This window comes from Balaenoptera physalus (assembly GCF_965194825.1).
Source record: "Balaenoptera physalus genome assembly, chromosome: 20".
NCBI classification, from domain to species: Eukaryota; Metazoa; Chordata; class Mammalia; order Artiodactyla; family Balaenopteridae; genus Balaenoptera; species Balaenoptera physalus.
The window spans coordinates 1,992,541-2,013,689 of NC_138901.1; the positions used below are offsets into that span (position 1 = coordinate 1,992,541).

A 21,149-nucleotide genomic window follows, 5' to 3' on the forward strand; every position below is an offset into this window, starting at 1 on the left:
CTCCTCGCTCAGCTCCTCCCCACCCCGCCCCCTCCTGCCGGTCCCGCGGACCCAGCCACCGAGAGGGCGGGGTCCCCACTGCCGGCCTCCATTGGTCGTGAGCCCACGCCCCGGCTCACTCTTGGCCAATTGGCGACGGCTGTGGGCGGAACCGCCCTGCTGGCGACCCGCCCCCAACTCCGAGACACGGCTTGCCATTGGGCGAAGGCGCGTGACGCCAAGGCTGCAGGCCACGTGGCGGTGTTTTCATTGCCAGGGCGGCGGGGCAGCTGGGCCCGGCCTGCAGGCTCCGGTCCGGCGTCTGCGTCGCGGCCGCGGCAAAGCAGACAGGCGGGCGCGCTCGTTCCGACCCCACCCAACCCCGTGTCCTGGGTAACACTCCGTTTATTAAACTTACAGTTTAGTAGAGAGCGTTGGACGCCAAAGCCACACCTTCTCGTAGAGTCTTCAAGCTGCTTAGAAAACTGTTTCTAACAGGAGGATGCTGAGGCCAGATAGGTAGGACGTCATCTTATCCATTGTCCGTTGAGAACTCTTACCACAGGTCAAGCACCGTGTTAACAATGTGTATTATCTCGTTGAATTCTTACAAAACTTTGGGAGGAAAGTATAATTATGCCCAATTTAAAGAAGCCGTAACTGAAGCACAGAACTGCTAAACAATTCTGCCTGAAGTAACACAATAAATGGTAAAATGCGGTTTTGTCTGATTTCAAGACCCGTGAACCAACGATTCTGCTAGACAGTTTTTGGCAAAACCTATCTGATCTGTAGCTGAAAAAATGAAAGAAAATGTGTATAGGATGTTGTATTTTATGAAAAGGATGAAGTCTTGAAGACAGCACAGTAAAAAACTCATGTAATTCGAGGTGAATCCAAACGGTCTGTCTTCCCAAGATGAATACATGTTGCCATGTAGAATTATCAACACAACTAATGAATCAGTAGCTCTGCTAGTTTTGGATGTATATAATTACTGACGAATTTTTTTTTAAAGACTTTCTTTTTAAAATTAATTAATTAATTATTTATTTTTATTTATGGCTGTGTTGAGTCTTCGTTTCTGTGCGAGGGCTTTCTCTAGCTGCGGCAAGCGGGGGCCACTCTTCATCGCGGTGCGCGGGCCTCTCACTATCGCGGCCTCTCGTTGCGGAGCACAGGCTCCAGACGCGCAGGCTCAGTAATTGTGGCTCACGGGCCCAGTTGCTCCGCGGCATTTCGGATCTTCCCAGACCAGGGCTCGAACCCGTGTCCGCTGCATTGTCAGGCAGATTCTCAACCACTGCGCCACCAGGGAAGCCCTACTGACGAATTTTTAATTCATGCTTTTCAAATTTTGAGACGAAATGATATTTTATTGTTGTTGTTGTACGACTGCATTTCAGACTGGTATAATTCAAATTTTCTATTTTGTGACAAAACTGTGTATATATATATAGGAAACTTGGACCTACAGTGGGTGAGCGAAGAGCACTGTTTCTCTTAAGCTTTTCTGGTTGACTCCTGGTTTTGGTTTTCTGAAATGCAAATATAACAGTTTCTTCTTTCAGTGCTATTATTCTTTCTCTCAACTGATGTAAAAATAGTTCAGCTAACACATCTACAGATGTCGATTGCTCTTTAGTTGATTGTGAGGTGTTGTAAAAATCATCGTAAGGGAAGGAGCTGCCGCTTGAATGCTTTAACTGTGTTATCCTTGTAACGTCTCAGCTCAGAGGTGCTTTCCCTCTCCCCTCCCAGCTCAGGCAAATGCTGCAGTCCTTTTTGTTCTATTTAGAAAGCAAAAAGTCTGACATTCTAGTTGTTAGGTTGTTGGGAGAATTACATAATGTGCACAATAGGTTTTTAAAGTGGAAGCTGTTATTACCAAGAATTTGGACTTTATGGGGTAGAGATGGGAGCTGGTGTTAGTTTTTGAGCAGGAGCGTTTCATGGTAAAAGTAGTGTTTTAGGCAGATAAATTCAGCCCGGGTGTGCAGAGCAGATTAGAAGGGAGAAAAGCCTAGACTAATGTGAAATTTTAGGAGCAAAAGCATGTGAGAAACTAGGCTATAGGTTGGCAGCAAGGTCAGAAAGGTTAGGACAAAGCCAAGAGAGATTCTTTTTTCTTGAAATGTATTTGACATATAACTTTGTGTCAATTTAAGGTGTACAACGTGTTGATTTCGTACATTTACGTGTTGTAACCTGACTGCCATTGTAGCGATAATTAGCACCTCATCACGTCATGCGAAGAGACGTTTTGAAGGGCGCTGTCCAATGGAGGGATAATGTGAGCCACAAATGTGAACCCCAAATGTGATTAAAATTTTTCAAGACGTGTCATTTAAAATTTTCTAGACCCCATGTTAAAAAGGGTAAAGAGAAATGGGCAAGTTAATTTTAATAATATTTAACTAGTTAAATATTATTTAATATAACCCAGTACGTCAAAAATATCATTTTAGTAAGTAATCCACGTAAAATTATTAATCAGCCAGTTTGGATTATCATTATTTTTTAGCATAAATATTTAAAATCCCGTGTGTCTTTTTCACTTACGGTATATCTCAATTTGCACTAGCCACATTTTAGGTGCTCACGTGTTTGGTAGCTATCTTATTGCCCAGTGGACTTCTGAGAGCATAAGCCTCGGGGCATGGCAGCTGATGGGGAAGGAGGGGTGGCAGGGAACAAGAGCGAAGACTTAAAGCCGATTCCATGGTCAGAAGGCGTACTGTGCTGCCTTCAGAAACCAGATGTCTGGCAGGTATTTAGGAAGCTGCATTTAGTTTCAGACACGTTGAGGTGGTAGAACTGAATGCTCATTGGAGTTAAGGTTCAGACCTAGAGATGTAGATCTGGAAGAAAACAGGTCACCTTCCCAGCCCCACTTTTTCCTGTGAATGATCTCCCTTGTATATTTCCTACTGGGTTAATGGTTCACATCCCCCAAGGACCCATGTGGAAATAACATCCCAGGGCTGCCTCATCTGGCTTTATTTTTCCCAAGACAATACAGAAATCTGTATTTTATGTAAATGTATATTTATAGAAATATTTATTTCATAGAAACCTGTATTTTTACGTACAAATGTTAAACGCTGACAACTAATTCTTCTTTTTAAAAAACACTATGTGAGCCAAACTAAATACATCAGCTGGCTGGATGTGGTTTGTGGAGGGCCAGTTTATGACTTCTGTTAGAGGCAGAAGGAGCCACTTGGAGAGGTTCCACCCTCAAAAAAAAAAACAGTCCCAGAAATCCGTTTGGATAAAAGGCCAAGGAAAAGGTTATAAATAAATTCAGAGGTGCTGAATTCATTTAATGCCAGGCTGGTTTTTCTTTTTTTAAGTCCTAGTTCTCGTCTAGGTTCTATAGGAGTGGAAACTCCTGATTTGAATATCAGGCTTATGGCATCTTAATCCTTCCACATTCTTGGAACAGAGATTTCAAGGCTAAATATCAGAAGCAAAGGAATTTTGGGGGAGGGGCAGAGAACACAAAGTTTACTGAAATGGGAACAGGATTTTGACTCTTTCTCTTTTTCCCAATTGTAATTCCTACGTGTCCATCTTTTCCCAGGGAAAATGTCCATTCTTTCTAGGGAAACAGTAAGTCAGCAAAATCTTGGGAGAATCAAGCCAGGGTCTGGGAATCAAACATCCTTTGTAAGATAAAATTGCAGGCCACAATTCAGCTAATGGGAAGACTTCCTATTTGTGTAACAGTCAGGTTGTAATTTAAAGATGCTGACCAGGGCATACACAGGGCATTAACAGGGGAAGTTGGAAATGAGAAATCCTGTCTGATGCAACCTTCCGGTCACTCAATATGGTTGCCTGTGACACCCAACCATCTATAATTAGAGTAACTACTAGGTGAGTGAATACCACTCCTGGCTGCTGCTTCCTTATATAAAATCCATTCTATTTTTATAAAATCAAGTCACAGGAAATAATCTCCTTTTTCTCTTCTTGTTGATGTGTTTCAACACTCTGAATGTGAGCTGAGAAAGAGTAGAACCACAACGGAGAAGGGTGTATGGTAGTACTTGGAGAAAAGAGGAAAGGAGGAGGGGCAATAGAAAATAGGTAAGCCTTTGGGGTTGGGGAGAGGGAAGGGCGATGGGTTGTGACGTGAAGGAAGCTCAAGAAGTTAGCCCCACAGTTCTAAGTAGGAGAGGAAGGAACAGGCTGTAGGGTGATTTCTGGGAAAGGAGATGGTCCCATGGGATTGGCAATCAGGAAGTCCCCGGCCAAGGGTCTGGTTGAGCAAAGGCACACCTGGGCTTTCTTGTTACTCACCATGGGCACCGTCTGTGTGGGAGAGCGGGGCTGCAGTGAGTGAACAGCCCCTGGGATGTGCCTTTGTTCCCCAAACGGAACCATTATTTCTGGGTTTTTTGCTTGAAAAAAGGGAGGGCAGGGAGTAAAAATTAACAACCTTTCTAATATTCCTTGACTTACGTATTTCCTCTCAAGGGTAAGAAACAAAGATATTTCACTGAAGAACTGGTGTCTTTGTCTTCACCCCCTCCCCGATCTGTCATATTTTGGCTTCCAGCATAATCTTCCTAAAACACCAAAGCAAATCACAAGTTCTCCATAGATAGTTGCTGGTCAACTGACATTCACAAAGACAGTAGCTTTCTATGCCTGCATTTGCAGACTTACCTTGAGCAAATGGTCTATTATTCAACACAATGTGGGGAGGTTCAACCATCGAGTTTCTGTTCCCTGGGACATCTGAAGACCAGCCGAGATTACAGACATGGGTTCATCAGATCAGCCAATCACCCTGGCTTAAGTGTTAGAGTCTGGAAATGGAAAACAAAGCTTTATAGAAAACTTGGCTTGAAGCCTCATACAGCTTCACGTAATGCTCACTACATCTGTTCTGTCCAGGACATTTTATCCCCATCATGCAGCCATGTAAACCCATCTTGAGAGACGTTGGATAAGTTTCTCAGGGACCCAGGAGATGTTGTCTTCACTCAGTTCCCTCCACTAGATTCTCGGGTCACCATTTCATGCTGCCTCTCGCATTGCTGTGGCTCAAGGTTGGAAACAAAGCTGGAATCTTAAGCTCTACCTCATTGGCTAGAGAGGCAGGGCAGAGAGGAAAAGACAGGATTGTGCTAAGAAGGCCATTGGTCAAGCTCAAAGGGGAGGCGTGGAGTCCTGCAACTTTTCAAAAAGGTCCAAAGCTTTGCTTACGTTTGCCAGGGTACTACTCCAAGTAGAGTTGGCCCTCTGTATCAGTGGATTCCGCATCCATGAATTCAACCAAACTTTGATCGAAAATATCCCCCCAAATTTAAATAAATAAGGAAATAAATTCCAGTTCCAAAAGGCAAAATTAGAATTTGCCACGTCAATAACTATTTACATAGCACTTACATTGTATTAGGTGTTATAAGCAAGGTAGAGATGGTTTGAAGTATTCAGGAGGGTGTGCCTAGGTTATGTGCAAATACTATGCCGTTTTACATAAGGGATTTGATTTTGATATGGGGCAGGGGTCCTGGAGCCAATCCCTGCGGGTACCCAGGGTCGACTGCACTAAAAATATCTTTTGCTCCCAAGCAAAGTGTTAACCTGTGCTCCTGGGTGGGAGTGGCTAGTTGATAAATGATGCTGTAGGACTCTGGGTTTCCTCCTGGTCTAGAGAGATGGCCTAGGGAGTGGTAACCATTCCTTGGAATACTTGTCTCTAGGAAAAAGGTGATTTCCGAGGTCTTAGGACGGCGGGGCGGCGGCTAAGAATCCAACGATGCGTGGTGAACAGCGCCATCTAGCGGTCCACAGTATTTGGTTCCAGGCTGGTGGGTGGGTTTTGAAGGAAAGACTGACTTCAGGGGAAAGATCTGGGGATTTGATTCTAAAGCTTTGGAAGAAGAGTCCCCGAGGCTCCCCATGTGTTCTTCCAAAACCTCTTTACTGTCTGTACATCGAAAACGCAGAGGCCCCACTCCCCACTTCCTGTGCTGGAGGAGACGTTTGGAAGGGGTTTGCATATTCACTCATTTGAAAAATCTTTATCAGGTGCCTATTATGTGCTTGCCACGGTTCCAGGCCCTGGGGATGCACCACGGGACAAAATCCTTAAAAATCCTGCCCAAAGATCTAAACAGACATCTCTCCAAAGAAGACATACAGATGGGCAACAAGCACATGCAAATGTGCTCCGTATCACTAATTATCAGAGAAATGCAAATAAAAACTACAACGAGGTATCACCTCACATGGGTCAGAATGGCCATCGTCACATCTACAAATAATAAATGCTGGAGCGGGTGTGGAGAAAAGGGAACCCTCCCACACTGCTGGTGGGACTGTGAAGTGGTAGAGCCACTATGGAGAACAGTATGGAGGGTCCTTAAGAAACTAAAAATAGAACTACCATATGATCCAGCAATCCCACTCGTGGGCATATATCCTGAAAAACTATAATTTGAAAGGTTACATGCACCCCAATGTTCATTGCAACACTATTTACAATAGCCAGGACATGGAAGCAGCCTAAGTGTCCATCAGCAGAGGAATGGATAAAAGTGTGGTACATATGTATTGATACAATGGAATATTACTCAGCTGTAAAAAAGGATGAAATAATGCCATTTGCAGCAACATGGATGGACCTAGAGATGATCACACTAAATGAAGTAAGCCAGACAGAGAAAGACAAATATCATATGATATCACTTATATGTGGAATCTAAAAAAAATGATACAAATGAACTTATTTACAAAACAGAAACAGACTCACAGACTTTGAAAACAAACTTATGGTCACCAAAGGGGAAAGGTGGGCGGGAGGGATAAATTAGGAGTTTGGGATTAACATACATACACACTACTAGATATAAAATAGATAAACAACAAGGACCTACTGTACAGCACAGGGAAGTCTACTCAATATTCTATGATAAGTTATATGGGAAAAGAATCTGAAAAAGAATGGATATATGTATATATGTAACTGAATCACTTTGCTGCACACCTGAAACTAACACAACATTGTAAATCAACTCTACTCCAATATAAAATAAAAATTAAATTTTAAAAAATAATAAAATTTTAAAGATTTTTTTAAAAATTAAAAAAGTCCAGCCCACGTAGGCAGAAAGACCACAAAGAAAAAAATAAAATAAAGTGGAGAATACCTGAGATGTAATGAGTGCTGAGAAGAAAAATAAAGCAGTGAAAGGGCGTCTGGAAGAGTTGAGGAGGGGGTTGATTTCACGGAGAGAAAGCAGGGAAGGCCTCCCTGGAAGATTCCCTTTGAACAAAGGCCTGAAGGAGAGGTGGGAACGGTTTCCGCAGGCCCGTGGGGAAAAGCATTCCAGGCAGAGGGAAGGGAAGTGCTCATGAAACACGGCGGAGGCCAGGGTGGTTGGAACAGAGAGAGGAGGGGGCAGAATCTGTAGGCAAAGAGGTCAGAGTGGAAATGCTCGGGGCGTGGGAGAAGTATGAAGAACCACTGGACGTTCTGACTTACATTTGAACAGAATCAGGCAGCTGTGTTGAAATAAATGGCCGGTGTTTAGGGAGATTCACAAGTCACCTTAGCGTGTTCAAAGCTCCCGAAAGCCCAGTATTGTGTTTATTTACCATTGTTTCACAGGCTTATTTAGATCTCTTGTTTTCCAGGAACACCCACTAACTTGTGGGACTTGAGAAAGTAAAAATCAGCCCCGATAAGCCGGCTCAGATGTTCCCGAGAGTCATAAACACGTCCCGTGCGAGGCCACAGCGCAGCTGCAAAGTGCCTGTGAGTGGCTCCTGTGTTCTTATCACTGCCTCCCCCAGAGGTGCTTTGCTCCTCTCACCCCTGGGACAGAGATTTTGGAGATACCCAATGGTTAAAGCACGCCGCTTCAGGACCACCTCCAACCCTGACCTGACTCCTCTTTCCCCTACCCTTCCCACCTTAGAATCACTCAGCACAAACCCAGGTCCTACAGAAGCCCCTTCCCACACAGCCTCTTACTGAGACAGCCCATCTGGTGTACACCCGCCCTTGCTGCAGTAAGTGAATAAAACCAGCACTGACTGGGTGAACCTGGTGGTCTTTACCTCGAACGGTTAGCAGACCCCAGTGTTTTGTAGAAGAAAGTTGGAGAAAAGCTGGACAAAATGATTACTTCCTACAGTGAAGTTCCTCGAGTCTAAAGCTGAAGCGTCGCATCCCACCTGAAATGTCTTATGTACTCGTTGGAAAACAGTGCGCGGTCAATGAAAGGGGTGAGGACTGTCAAATAGTTTTAAATTTTGTCAAATATTTTAAATATAGTGAGTGGGTATTCTTTTCATTAGTTGTCTCTTGTCTGTCTGGTCCCTCCTGCTGCTAACATTTTTGGCTGAGCATTTGTGCTACAGACCCTCTTGGCTTGACTAGGGGCTTCGTACCCACCCCTCCTACCCGGGGCTTTTTTCAGACAACACTCGGATGTCCAGAGAAAGAGCAGAGTGGTTCTAGGCAAACACGTCCACGTCCACACCTGAGTCACAGGGAGAGTGTACGCAAAGGTGATTCGCAAAATCGGGCTTGCACCTTAGAAAGCTCATTGCAGAAGTCGAGGATGGAGCAGAGACAGAGATGAGGCTGGAGGCTGGTCCATCAGTCCCAGCTGGAGGTGATGAGACCTGAACTCAGGTGACAGCTCGGGGGGAGGTTAGAAGTTTCAGGACTCAGTGGCCTATTAGACCAGATGCTGGTGTCCATTGTGACAGCACCAAAGTTTCCTTGTTCCTTTCCCATACTTTTTCTGCTTTTAGTAAAATGGTCACTTATGTTTTCTCTGTTCTTAGGTTCATGGGGTGAACTACATTGATTAATTTTTTTAAATTGAGGTGAAAGTCACATTCGGTTAACCCTTTTGTTTGTTTGCAGCACAATTTATTATCTGGTCATAGTACTTGGGCATATTACTAGACATAGATTTAACACCATTGTGACTTCTCTTGAGACAGAACAACCCCAAAAGAAAACTTCAAAATGTGCAAGAGCGATAAATACCAAACTTTCTGATCTACAAATGTGTACATATAAAATGCCAGCCATTTCTGGAATCATCCAGCGACCACGTGTTCACGGCTAGGTGTCTGGGGTTGGCAGTGCTAATTGTTGGAACATGTCACATGCGTTGGCCCCAGTTATTTTTATGTCATTTACCAAACACGTTTGCAGGGACGGGACAGCCTCGGGCCCTTGGTGGGTGAAAGCCCTTCTTTTTGCAAGCAGAAACCCCAAGCAGCTGGTCGCTCTGGTGAGCCTGAAGGTGTCACTGTCTTTATGCTTTGGTGAACAATCAAATGTCAACAGCCTCTGGCGACCAGGGCGGGACAAGACTGCAGTTTGGGTCGAATGTGTCTGGATCCATCCTGTTGACCCTAAACATGGAATAATTCTTCCACTTTCTCCGTGTCGCAATAGTCTGGTCCCGCAGACTGCTTCGGCATGACCACATGGATAACAGTAAATTCATCTTGTGTCAGTTTCCACAGGTTTCCATTCCTTTTGCTGCATTAGATCTGCCAGCTGCAGAATGTGTGGCCAAGATCTCGTGATAAAACTGCACATCACAGCCCTTCAACCGCTGAATGCTGTGCAGCACTCAGATAAGCAGCTGCTTTAAGGCCCTGTTTAGGGGAGGAGCCTTGACTAGCGGAATTGATCGCATCACTTTTATCGGGCTGATCTGCAGGTACATTCAGCAAGGAATTGTTCTGGGGTGGGCGAAAGCAGGACAAAGCAGTCCCATGAATCTGCTCGAGAATCTGCTCTCACAGAGCCGGTTCGGGGGAGTGGGGGGCTTGGGGGTGCCGTTCCTGGCTCCCCTTGTAACCTCGGGCTAATTCTTGCTTCTTGAGTTGATCTTCAAATACCAGAAACTGCTCCCATTCGAGCTTCTGCTGGCGCATCTGAGCAGTTTGCTTCCTTTCTGTCTCTGTCAATCTCACAAGTGTCAGTTTTTTTGAAAATTTCAGCTTTATATTTGTTTTGCTTTGCAAATATTCTTGATATTCCATGTTATATTTCTTTAAAAGGTCCCTTTTCAATTCATCTGTCCTTGGGAATGCAATCTCCTTCAGTTTCTTCATAATATCCTGCTGTTCAGGTACTCCACGTTGCTGGTAATCTTAATACCTGGGAAGCCTTTCTACAAACAAGATAATAAATTGATTATAAAGAACAAAGGCATTTTCCAAGTTTCCTTCCTTCAAATACACAGATGCCATCCTCTCCATTTCTATTCCAGATATAAAGTAGCGCCCCCTCCCAACAGACATGGAAAACAAACTTAACGTTACCAAAGGGGAAGGGAGGGGGGATAAATTAGGAGATTGGGATTGACATGTACACACTACTATATATAAAACCGATAACTAATAAGGACCTACTGTATAGCACAGGGAACTATACTCAACATTTTGTAGTAACCTATAATGGAAAAGAATCTGACACAGGATAGATATATATATGTATGTATGTATTACTGAATCACTTTGCTGTACACCTGAAACTAATACAATATTGTAAATCAACTATACTCCAATAAAAAAAATAATTACCAAAAAAAAGTCGTGGCCTGGAGTGATATTTCCATTGATGGTAACATTACAACCAAGGTTGCTCAGAACATGGACTCACTCTTCTGGGCTGAGGGAAACATCTCATTGTGAGGCATAGATAGCAGCTACTTTTTCCCCAGAATTCACAGAGAATTTCTGATCCGTGTTGTCCTGTCTAAAAAATGAAGGTGTTCACTGTTTCTTCTCAATTACGTCATCATATTACTTCAATCTAATCAGAAATATAGTGGGCCATAAGAGTTAGATCACCCATTTATTAGGAAAGGATGTAACTCAGGAACAGGCAGATGGAAGAGATGCTTCAGGCGAGGGATGTGGGAAGGGGCTCAGAGCTCCCCTGCCCTTTCCACACGCTACGCTCCCAGCACCTCAACATGTTCACCAACCTGGAAGCTCCAAAATTAACCTTTTTAAAGTGAACATTTCAGTGGCATTTAGTACATTCACATTACTGTGCAACCATCCCCTGTATCCAGTTCCGGAACATTCCACTGCTCCAAAAGAGAACTCTGGACCCACTAAGCAGTTACTTCCTATCCTCCCTGCCCCCATCTCCTGCCCATTGCCAGCCTGTTTTCTGTTTCTATGGAATTACCAATTCTGAATATTTCACATAAATGGGGGTCCTACCATATGTGACCTTCTGTGTCTGACCTCTTTCACTGAGCATAATACTTTCAAGGTTCATCCATGTTGGAGCATGTACAGTATTTCATTTCTTTTAATGGCTGAATGGTATTCCATTGAATGTATATACAACAATTTGTTCATCCATTCATCAGCTGATGGACACTTGAGTTGTTTCCACCTCTTGGCTATTGTGAATAGTGCTACTCTGAATATGTGTGTACATGTAATTATTTGAGTACCTGTTTTGAATTCTCTTGGGTATAGACCTAGGAGTGGAGTTGCTGGGTTATATGATAATTCTATGTTTAAAATTTTGAGGAACTGCCAAACTATTTTCCACAGTGTGGAACCATTTGACAGTCCATAACAATGTACGAGGGCTCCAATTTCTCCACGTCCTTGCCAACACTTGTTATTCTCTGTTTTTGTTTTTTTTTAATTACTGTAGCAGGCCCCATGGATGTGAAAAACACTGAAGTTTTGTGCCATGTCTGCACAATTGCAAACACCTGGGACGTCCAAGTAGCGCTGGATCCCCCAGCTGAGCCAAAGCTGCGCTATATTCTCAAGTTTCCCATATCTATTCTGGGTCACACTGTGGGCAACAAAGCTTTGTGTCATATAGAAAGTCGTTCAGCTGCAACACGTAAATTCAAATGTGAATCCATGGGGCCAAGTCAAGGGACCAATATCTGAAGCAGATCCTGTGCTGCCACCTCTGGCCTGTTCTTTCCATTCTGATCTTTTATTCTCCAGGTAAATCCTCTTGATGCACCACTGATTCTCCAGATATGCTGGGACGCACTCCTCAGATAAGCTGGGGTATGGTTGCATCCCAGCTTTGGTTCAGCCCGGGGATCTCTGTGCTGTAGGTTTCTTGTTAGGGTGGAAAGTAGTGCCAATCACAGCTGATACAGGAGGACAAATCGCTTTGGGAACCAGAGCCTTTGGTTCCTTTGACTGTAAAGATGCTGCGTGACATCAAATAAGGAATGTCTTAGAGGTAGCTGCTACCTGTATCCCGGGCATAGGGTAGAAACATGGGATGGAGAGAGAGAGAGGGAGAGGGAGAGGGAGAGGGAGAGGGAGAGGGAGAGAGAGAGAGAACCAGATCATTGGCGAAGAGGTAGTGGCTGAAGCCATGAGAGCAGGTAATGTGTAATGGAACATGTGTCAGTTGGTGAAGAACTGGAATGAAATGTCCTGGTTTGATGTTTGGAGTATTCCTTTAATTTTAGTTACACTATCAGGAGGGAGGCTGGCTTGCGTGCTGAGCCGGTCAGGGCAGCTCTAAGTCACACATTGCTGATGAGTGAGAACCTCTGTTATAAATGGAAATGTGAACTATCAAATGCACCTTGGCTGAAACTAAGTGCCGCACAGGATCGCCTATTTTCCTTATTGATTGCAAATACACGCAGGGAATAAAAAGCTGGTGTGTTTTCCAAAAACACGACTGAGAGTTTTCATGGCTGCATATCTGAAGTGGGTGTGATTTAGACGTTTCATGATTTCTCTGACACCAGAAACATCCTTTGGTGGGGTTCTAATTTCTTATGGAAGTTTGGTTCCAGAAGCTATTTAAGAGCCTTTAGGAAAGACATCAAGTGGATAAGATGTATCTTAAAATATTGAAAGTGGCAATTTCCTAGGTCCTCATTTCTTCCCTTTCTGGTCTCTCCCCAGGGATCTGCTCCCACACTTGCCGGTTTAAGTCAGCCTCTATCTACAGTTGACCCTGGTCTGACCTCGCTCTCTGGAATTCTCTGCATGTCAACATGCACTCCAATGGCATTCCTGACGAGCTCTTGAAAGAATCCTGCTTCAGCAACTCCCAGGGAATGGTGGGAGAGGTGTTTTTTAAAAAGAAATTTGTCACACACCAAGGACAGCAGTCATTTACTTTGCACCCTTTTATGCACGGACTATTTGCATGGTAGGCTGTTCATTTCCATTCTCCTATTCTCCCAATCCATGAACATAGTATAGATTTTGAGATCTTCTTGACCCAGGTCTGAAATTTCTCATGAACACATAGCCCAATGCCTTACACCCCCCCAGGGATTCTTATCACATTAGCCTGTGTATTTCTTTCAAAGCAGTTATCACAACCTGAAATTATCTTGTTTGTTTATTTGTTTACATGTTTACTGTCTATCTGCTCCATCTAGAAGGTAAGCTCCATGAGAGCAGGGTCTTCTCCCAGCATCTAGAGCAATGCTTGACCACATAGTAGGAGCTTGTGAAATATTTGCTGAATGACTGACTTACAGAATCAATAATTTTAAAATCATACAAAACTTATTAATTAAATTTATAAATTTATAAATTAAAGTTAAGCTTTCCATTAACTCATCATCAGTGTCTTTTTTTGTCTCTCTTAAACAATGATGTTGTCCAAATTTAATTGGTATTATGACCAAATGTCAATTAACTATATTAGTGGCTCTCAAAATTTTTGGATTCCCTTGACACGCAACAATTATTGAGGGCTCCAAAGGGCTATTGTTTGTGTGGGTTATATCTATCATTATTTGGTGCAATAGAAATGAAAACTGAGAAGAATTCAAAATATTTATTAATTCATTCATTAAAAAATAATAAACCCATCATATATTGACATTAATATCATATTTTTTCTGTTTCCAAAACAGACAAAAAATGGGGAAGAGGGGCTTTGTTCTACATTTTTCCAAATCTCTTTAATGTCTGGCTTAATAGAGGACAGCTGGATTCTTATAGCTACTTCTGCATTCAGCGTGTGGTGACATCACATATCGTGTAGCCTTCAGCAAACCCCACTGTGCACTTATGAGAGAATAAGAGTGAAAAAGGTGAGTCATTCCTTGGTATTATTCTGAAAATAGTTTTGAGTTCACAGGTGCCTCAAGAGATTCTTGAGTGGCCCCAGGGATCCTTGAAGCACATTTTGAGAACAAATGAACAGTATTAATGGAGAAGAATATACTTTTCTTTGTCTTTGAACTGCATCACCTTTAAACACTGTATCTTCCTCTTCAACATCCGTAGCTTAGGTTAGTATTAAACTGCTTGTATTCCTCAAAAATGTGTCATTGCCAAGGGCAGCCAGGATGCATAGTGAGGGATGAATGATGGAAAAGTGAACCAAAGGTCAATGTTTATTGCACTCTGACTCATTCACACAGAAACAGAAACATCAATTATAAAAGCATGAGCCTTTGCTGCATGGTCCATATTCTCCAAAGACTGTCTCTACTCTTTATAACAACACTTCCATGTAGGAATTACTAACCTCATTTTATAGACAAAGAAAGGAAAGCTCAGAAAATGTAAACAATGTGTCCGAGGTCACCAAGCTAATGAGTGACGGAGTGCTGACTCTGGTACTCCAAAAGCATTTAGATTTTTACCATCAAATACTAGATTACCATCAATGGGGAGAAAAAACACCGAAGCAATGAAGAGTTCACTGTATAAATGAATCAAAGAATTTTTAAAATACAGTTTTTTCTTTCTCTTTCAATGATGTGTAACTAAAAAGAAGTCGATGCTTTTTTTCTCTGATCTGAAAAGTAATACATCTACAGCAAGACTGAAGACCAACAAAATATCCGTCGATAGAAGACAGGTTACATTCACTGTGGTCTGTGGATAGATGGACCATGATGTAGTCGTTAGAAGGAGGAAGGCACCTCTATGGGTACTGATAGGGAACCATCTCTGAGAAATGTTCTATGAAAAAATAAGGTAGCGCAAGGTCTGTGTCTATTTTAAAAATGTGTGTCTTAACGTGCACAAGTCACCGGTGTCTTCCATGAACTCAACGAGAGGACCAACAGGAGATGGCTTATTTTTCTGTGATTCTAGTCCCTTTCTCCCCCATGTGCACACCTCGAGGTATTGTATGGGCAGATCCGTAACTTTTCAGGTCCTTCCAGAGAGTACAAAGTGTCCCTCTCACAGCCAGCTCAAAACCACCATCTCTGCTTTTTCTCCTTCCCCACCTCCTCCTTCCCACTCCATCTCCATCTTTTTCTGAGCTGGGACCAGGAGAGATTAGGGGACTGGGGTGAAGTCTGCATCAGAGACATCCCTGTAGGTTTCCCCCACCCTGCAACCCTCACCCATTAGGGCAGCATCTCCAAATGCCTCCAGAAGCCTGTCTCTCTCAAGGGCCCCATCTGTGGTTACTCAGAGGGCCTCTCACGGGACCCCCGCACTACCTCCTTCCTGATCTGGGTGATGTGCTCTTTAGCAGACCTCCCATGGCTCTCCTCCTTGGCTTCTTCCCCCAGCACCCATCCACAGCCTCTCTCTTCTGTTGCACGGTCAGGTGGCAGGTGGAGCCCTTCAAGTGGCTTCTGCCTTTCTTATCCCATACACACGACTATATATAAAATAGATCATCAACAAGGATCTACTGTACAGCACAGGGAACTCTACTCAACACTCTGTAGTAACCGATATGGGAAAAGAATCTAAAAAAGAGTGGACATGTGTATATGTGTAACTGATTCACTGTGCTGTACACCTGAAACTAACACAACATTGTGCATCAACTGTAATATAAAATAAAAATTAAATTAGAAAAAGAAGAGATGGCTTCTGTCTTGACAACTCCTCCAGCCTCCGTTACCCCGGGAGCTCACCAGTCCTCACCTTGACACGGCTGGTGTAGAGACTTCCCCACCGCTACCCTCCCTCCACTCACCCTGCTGGTAAGAAGCAGGCACTAGGCTCTGTATGCCTCCATCTTTCTCTCCCATCTTCTAGGGGACCCAGGCCAGATTCCCAAGAACATTCCCGCTGTCTCTGCTCGGACACACAGAAATGGTCCTGAGAGTCCTCCCAACACAACCAAGCTTCCAACCAGGGCCAGTGACCTAATTTTCAGCACCCAGTGCAAAATGGAAATGCAGGGTCCTTTGTTCCAAAAGCAAGAAAAAGTACGGTTAAAGGCACTAAACTATAAAGCTCTTTCCTTTAAAATATTTTATTAGTTATAAATCATAATGGGGATAAGAAAGCTACATGAGTAGCAATGTAACTTACAAATAGCAAAAAATACCATTCTGGGGTCAAAATTTTATCTAAAGCAATAATTTGCTAAGGTGATATCTTGATTGATCATTAGGATTTTCTGGCTCACTTTTCTACAAATTAATTTATTAAGTCATCAAATGTTATACTTTTAGTAACTTCATTTTTAACTGACATAATTGAAAGTGATGTCAGTTGCTCTTGGCAAATGCCTGACTGTAAATATAATTTTTAATTTTGAGAAGGCTTATTCTGTGGATGCAAATTTCAGTTGCTTGTGTGATCCCCATAAGTTACAGGAGACATCAGATGAAACATTGAAATCGTTACTGTGCAAATTTACATTTAAACTTAAATTCAGACATACTCAGAAATGCTTAGCGTGAAGAGATAGAACTATTGATCTAGGTGCTGATCTATAACATAAATTTACCCATCAGTTGGCCTGTCTCGCTTGGATATGCGTTGTTGATTTCTGGAAAGAGGGGGTGATTTCCAGTTTGCTTCCAATTCCCAAAGCCTTGGAGATTAGGAGGAATGGAGTGAAAGGGAGTTTACTCTTTTATTTGTAGGATTTGCCACTGTTTGGTTTTTTTTTTAATTAAAAATAGTTTTTAAATTTTTGTTTGGCTTTTTAAACATGGGCATATCTTAATTGTTCAATAAAAAACTCGTTAACAAGAAAAGGAACTCTTTAAGCAAGAAATGCGCGGTGACTTACAATCTCAGTACTTGGTTGCTCATTGGTAATATTTTGATTCTTGCTAGTCTTTGCAACACCTTGAATGGTTACATTTTTATAGTACTCTTTTTATATTAGACGTAGCTATCTATAGTCCAGCATCTTCAATTCAGCTAAAAAATGGTAAGCCTGAAAACTTGCCAACTGTAGAGCACTGTCAGATCAAGTCTGCTTTTTCCTGGGGCTAAGTTTTTGGAAAGGTAAGGAGTCATCTGTCATTTTGGTGGTGTTTTTTAAAAAGATAAGGTGTGTTTGCTAACGAATGAAGAGGATGCCACCAGAAGGTTATTTCCTGCGCTGGACGTTCCGTGTGTGCATACAGGAAGAGTCAAGGGCCGGCTGCTCTGGACAGCGGTACCCCAGGGGCTGCGTGGTCTCCGGCTGCCTGACGTCAGGCACGGCGAGAAGGCTGGCACCAGGCAGGCAGGCAGGCACGGTAGCCCACAGTCGCGTGAAGCAGGGGCAGCTGCAGCAGGGCGTCAGGTGCTTCCTCTCATAGCAGTTCCCCATCAAGGCCTCTCCGCTAGCTCCTCAAATAAAGACCTAAGAACACCGACATGCAAAATCAACCCCCCTGAGTTTTCCTATTTGCTTAAATAAATAAATAAATAAAACATTTAAAGTGTCTTTTTAAAAAAGTTACAAAATCCAAGTCAGATTTATTTCTATTGATTTCCATTTTCATGGAGTATCTTTTTCCTTGCCCTCACCATCAGTCTGTATGTGTCCCTAGACCAGAAGTGGGCCATATACGGGTCTTGTTTTTGTATCCATTCAGCCAGTCTATCTGTGTCTTTTGGTTGGAGCGTTTAATCCATTTACATTTAAGGTAATTATCGATACGTATGTTCTTGGTGCCATGTGTTGATTGTTTCGGATTTGTTTTTGTAGGTTGGATTTATTTCTATAATGAAAGGATGGTTTCACATTCAAAGACCAGTGAATACACTTAATGCAACTTTAACGTATTAACGGACAAAGTAGGGGAACATAATCTTCTCGCTAGACCTTCTGGTCGATTGATAAATTCCAGTCCATTCAGGACACGCATGCTCAGCTAGCTAGGAATAGAAGGGAATGTCCTTAACCTAATACAAAGTATCTACCAAAAACTTCCAACAACTAGCATACTTACGGTATAAACATGGCAAGAATTTCCTAGGAGTCAGACCTGCATGCCCTGTGTCTCTGCGTAGCAGTTGGATAGATGAGATAATCTTCATCGGTCAATAAAACCTCAAGAAACATAATGCTGAACAAATAAAACAGACAACAGAAGGATGGGCATAGCATGAAACATCTCCTCTAAATTCTGCTTTAGCTTCAGACCAGCCATTTCGATACACATTCTTGTCATCCTGCTCGTGTCAAAACATGTTCTAATTTCCATTATGGTCATATATATGCATGTGTGTGTACATAAATATTTAAAGGAATGCTAAAAATTTTACTTTTTTAGTATTTATATATGTATGTATATATATATGTATTTTAGGAATACTGAAAAATTTCTAAGCATGTCAAGTTTTTATTTGTTGTTGTTGCTATCTTTAAAGTGGATTTCAAATTTTACAGAGAACATGATGATGTCATGTTTATTTGGGGGTCGCTTGGTTTTCTTCTAGCTTAATGCATCTGTGTGTGTGTGTGTGTGTTTGTGTGTGTGTGTCCTGGTCAATTCTGGTAAATGTTTTATAGCATTTAAAAATAATCTGAGTGCACTAATTGATGGGTCCAGAGATCTCTCCATATGTTCATCAGATCAATCTTTGAAATTGCTCAAACCTTGTATTTTCTTGCTAATATTTTGGGTTGCTTGATCCGACAAATACTAGGAGACAGGATGTTAAAAAATCACTTGCTATGGCTATAAATTGTCATCACATTCTATTTAGCATTACCCGGTATTCGTCGCCCAAAGGACTTGTGGACATCTAGTCTGTCACATTGGGGAAAGTAGAAGTGTCTGTTTTCTCCCTTCTTGATTATAAGAGAGATTTTTGGGGGAGAATAGATAATATATGCACATGGCTCATAATTTGAAAGTACAGAAAGACACGTAGAACCCCAGTCTCTCTCCCTGGGGGCATCTAGTGTTACCCATTTCTTGAGACTCCTTCCAGAGATTGCCTGTCTGTCTGCCTTTCTCCATGTCTAACATAGTCATTACCACTTACAGTATAGATGGTTTTCTTTTCTCTACCTTGTTTATATTTTTTATTTTTTATTACTTTTAAAAAACATTTTATTTTTTTATATTTATTTTATTGTATTTTATTTATTTATTTGGTTGCAGCGGGTCTTAGTTGAGGCTCACGGGCTCCTTAGTTGTGGCATGCGAACTCTCAGTTGCAGCATGCATGTTGGATCTAGTTCCCTGACCAGGGATCGAACCCAGGCCCCCTGCATTGCGAGCGTGGAGTCTTAACCACTGCGCCACCAGGGCAGTCCCTCTACCTTGTTTTTAATCCTTTAGAGATGTTCAGTGAAAAAAATCTCACCATATTTGCCTCATCTTTTGAATGGCTGCTTTTTCCATTGTGAGAAAAATATATATCTTTATACATTATATACATTATTATATGTCTTATATCTTATATGTATTATTTAACTATCTCCCATTAACGGCTATTTGTAGTGTTTCTAATGAATATTCTTGCACCCATATCATTCCTGTGTGTATCTGGCGAAAGCATTTCTATGATAAGAGCATATCAAAGGCATGAGCATCTTAAGTTTTTCTGGATGACTGGCCAATTGTCTCAACATCATTTATTGGGTAGTTCATTTTCCCCTCATCTATTTGAAATGCTACCTTTACTGTAAGTGAAATTTCTATGTGTTGGAGTCTATTTTGATATTTTTCTATTCTGAGCCTTAGTTGTGTGTTTGTGTGTGTTTGTGTGTGTTTGTGTGTGTTTGTGTGTGTGTGTTTGTGTGTGTGTGTGTGTGTGTGTGTTTGTGTGTGTGTGTGTGTTTGTGTGTGTTTGTGTGTGTGGTACTGATGGGCCGTGATTGGTAATAAATTAATATCTGGAGGGGCAGTCCCCCCTCATTATTTGCTAGACTATTGTTAATTTTTCCAAATGAGCCTTAGAATTAGTTTGTCTACTTCTGCAAAACAAAATCAAAACATAAAACAAAACTATAAAACTTTGTGGTTTTTATTAGTTAAATTTAGAAGTTTATTTAGGGGTCATCAACACTGCTGTGATGTTGCAGAACAATGAGATGCTCTCCATTTGTTCAAAGCTGCTGTGGGGTCCTTCAGGGGTGTTTCTAGTTTTCTCCATGTGGATCTGTCATGCTTCTTGTTAAATTGATCTCCAGGTCCTTCATGCCTTTGTCACGCAGCTTCATACATTTTCAGGCCATGTGGTTAGGGATGTACCAGTACAGAATTATTACCTCTTTTCTTTTCTTTGCTCTTTTATCATTATGTAATATATCTCTATTTCTAATACTATCTTTTTGTCTTAACTACTGTATTTTTCTCCAATATTAATAGAGCTGTATTAGTTTTTTTTGACTAGTATTTACCTAATATATCTTTTCCCCATTTTTGGCTTTCAACTTTTTAGTGTCATTTTTAGGTATACCTCTTTTTTTTATTGAGATGTAATTGATATATAGCATTATATATTTTTATTTATTTTATTTTTTTATCGACGTAGAGTTGATTTACAATGTTGTGTTAATTTCTGCTGTACAGCAATGTGACTCAGTTATACACACACACACACACACACACACACACACACACACTATATATTGATATATATACGTACATTCTTTTTCATATTCTTTTCCATTATGGTTTATCCCAGGATACTGAATATAGTTCCCTGTGCTCTACAGTAGGACCTTGTTGTTCCTCCATCCTGTATATAATAGTTCAGTGTCTGCTAATCCCAAGCTCCCACTCCATCCCTCCCCCAACCCCCTCCCCCTTGGCAACCACAAGTCTGTTCTCTCTGTCTGTGAGTCTGTTTCTGTTTCGTAGATACGTTCATTTGTGTCATACTTTAGATTCCACATATAAGTGATATCATATGGTATTTGTCTTTCTCTTTCTAACTTATTTCACTTAGTATGATCATCTCTAGGTCCATATCCACATTATATTAGTTTCAAGTATACAGCATGATTTGATATTCGTACATATTACAAAATG

At 41.9% G+C, this 21,149-nt stretch overlaps 1 long non-coding RNA gene and 1 pseudogene across 2 annotated transcripts; both read right to left on the bottom strand.

Moving 5' to 3' along the window:
- Window positions 1-1,015: 1,015 nt before the first annotated feature.
- Window positions 1,016-6,755, bottom strand: LOC309650941. Its single transcript, XR_014257841.1, has 2 exons — window positions 4,657-6,755; window positions 1,016-4,556 (listed from the first exon to the last, which is right to left on the bottom strand). It is a non-coding gene; the product is annotated as an uncharacterized lncRNA (long non-coding RNA).
- Window positions 6,756-6,816: 61 nt separating this feature from the next.
- On the bottom strand, window positions 6,817-16,395 carry LOC309650931 (AMSH-like protease pseudogene; annotated as a pseudogene). Its single transcript has one exon. The product of its transcript is annotated as an AMSH-like protease pseudogene (transcript).
- Window positions 16,396-21,149: the final 4,754 nt, after the last annotated feature.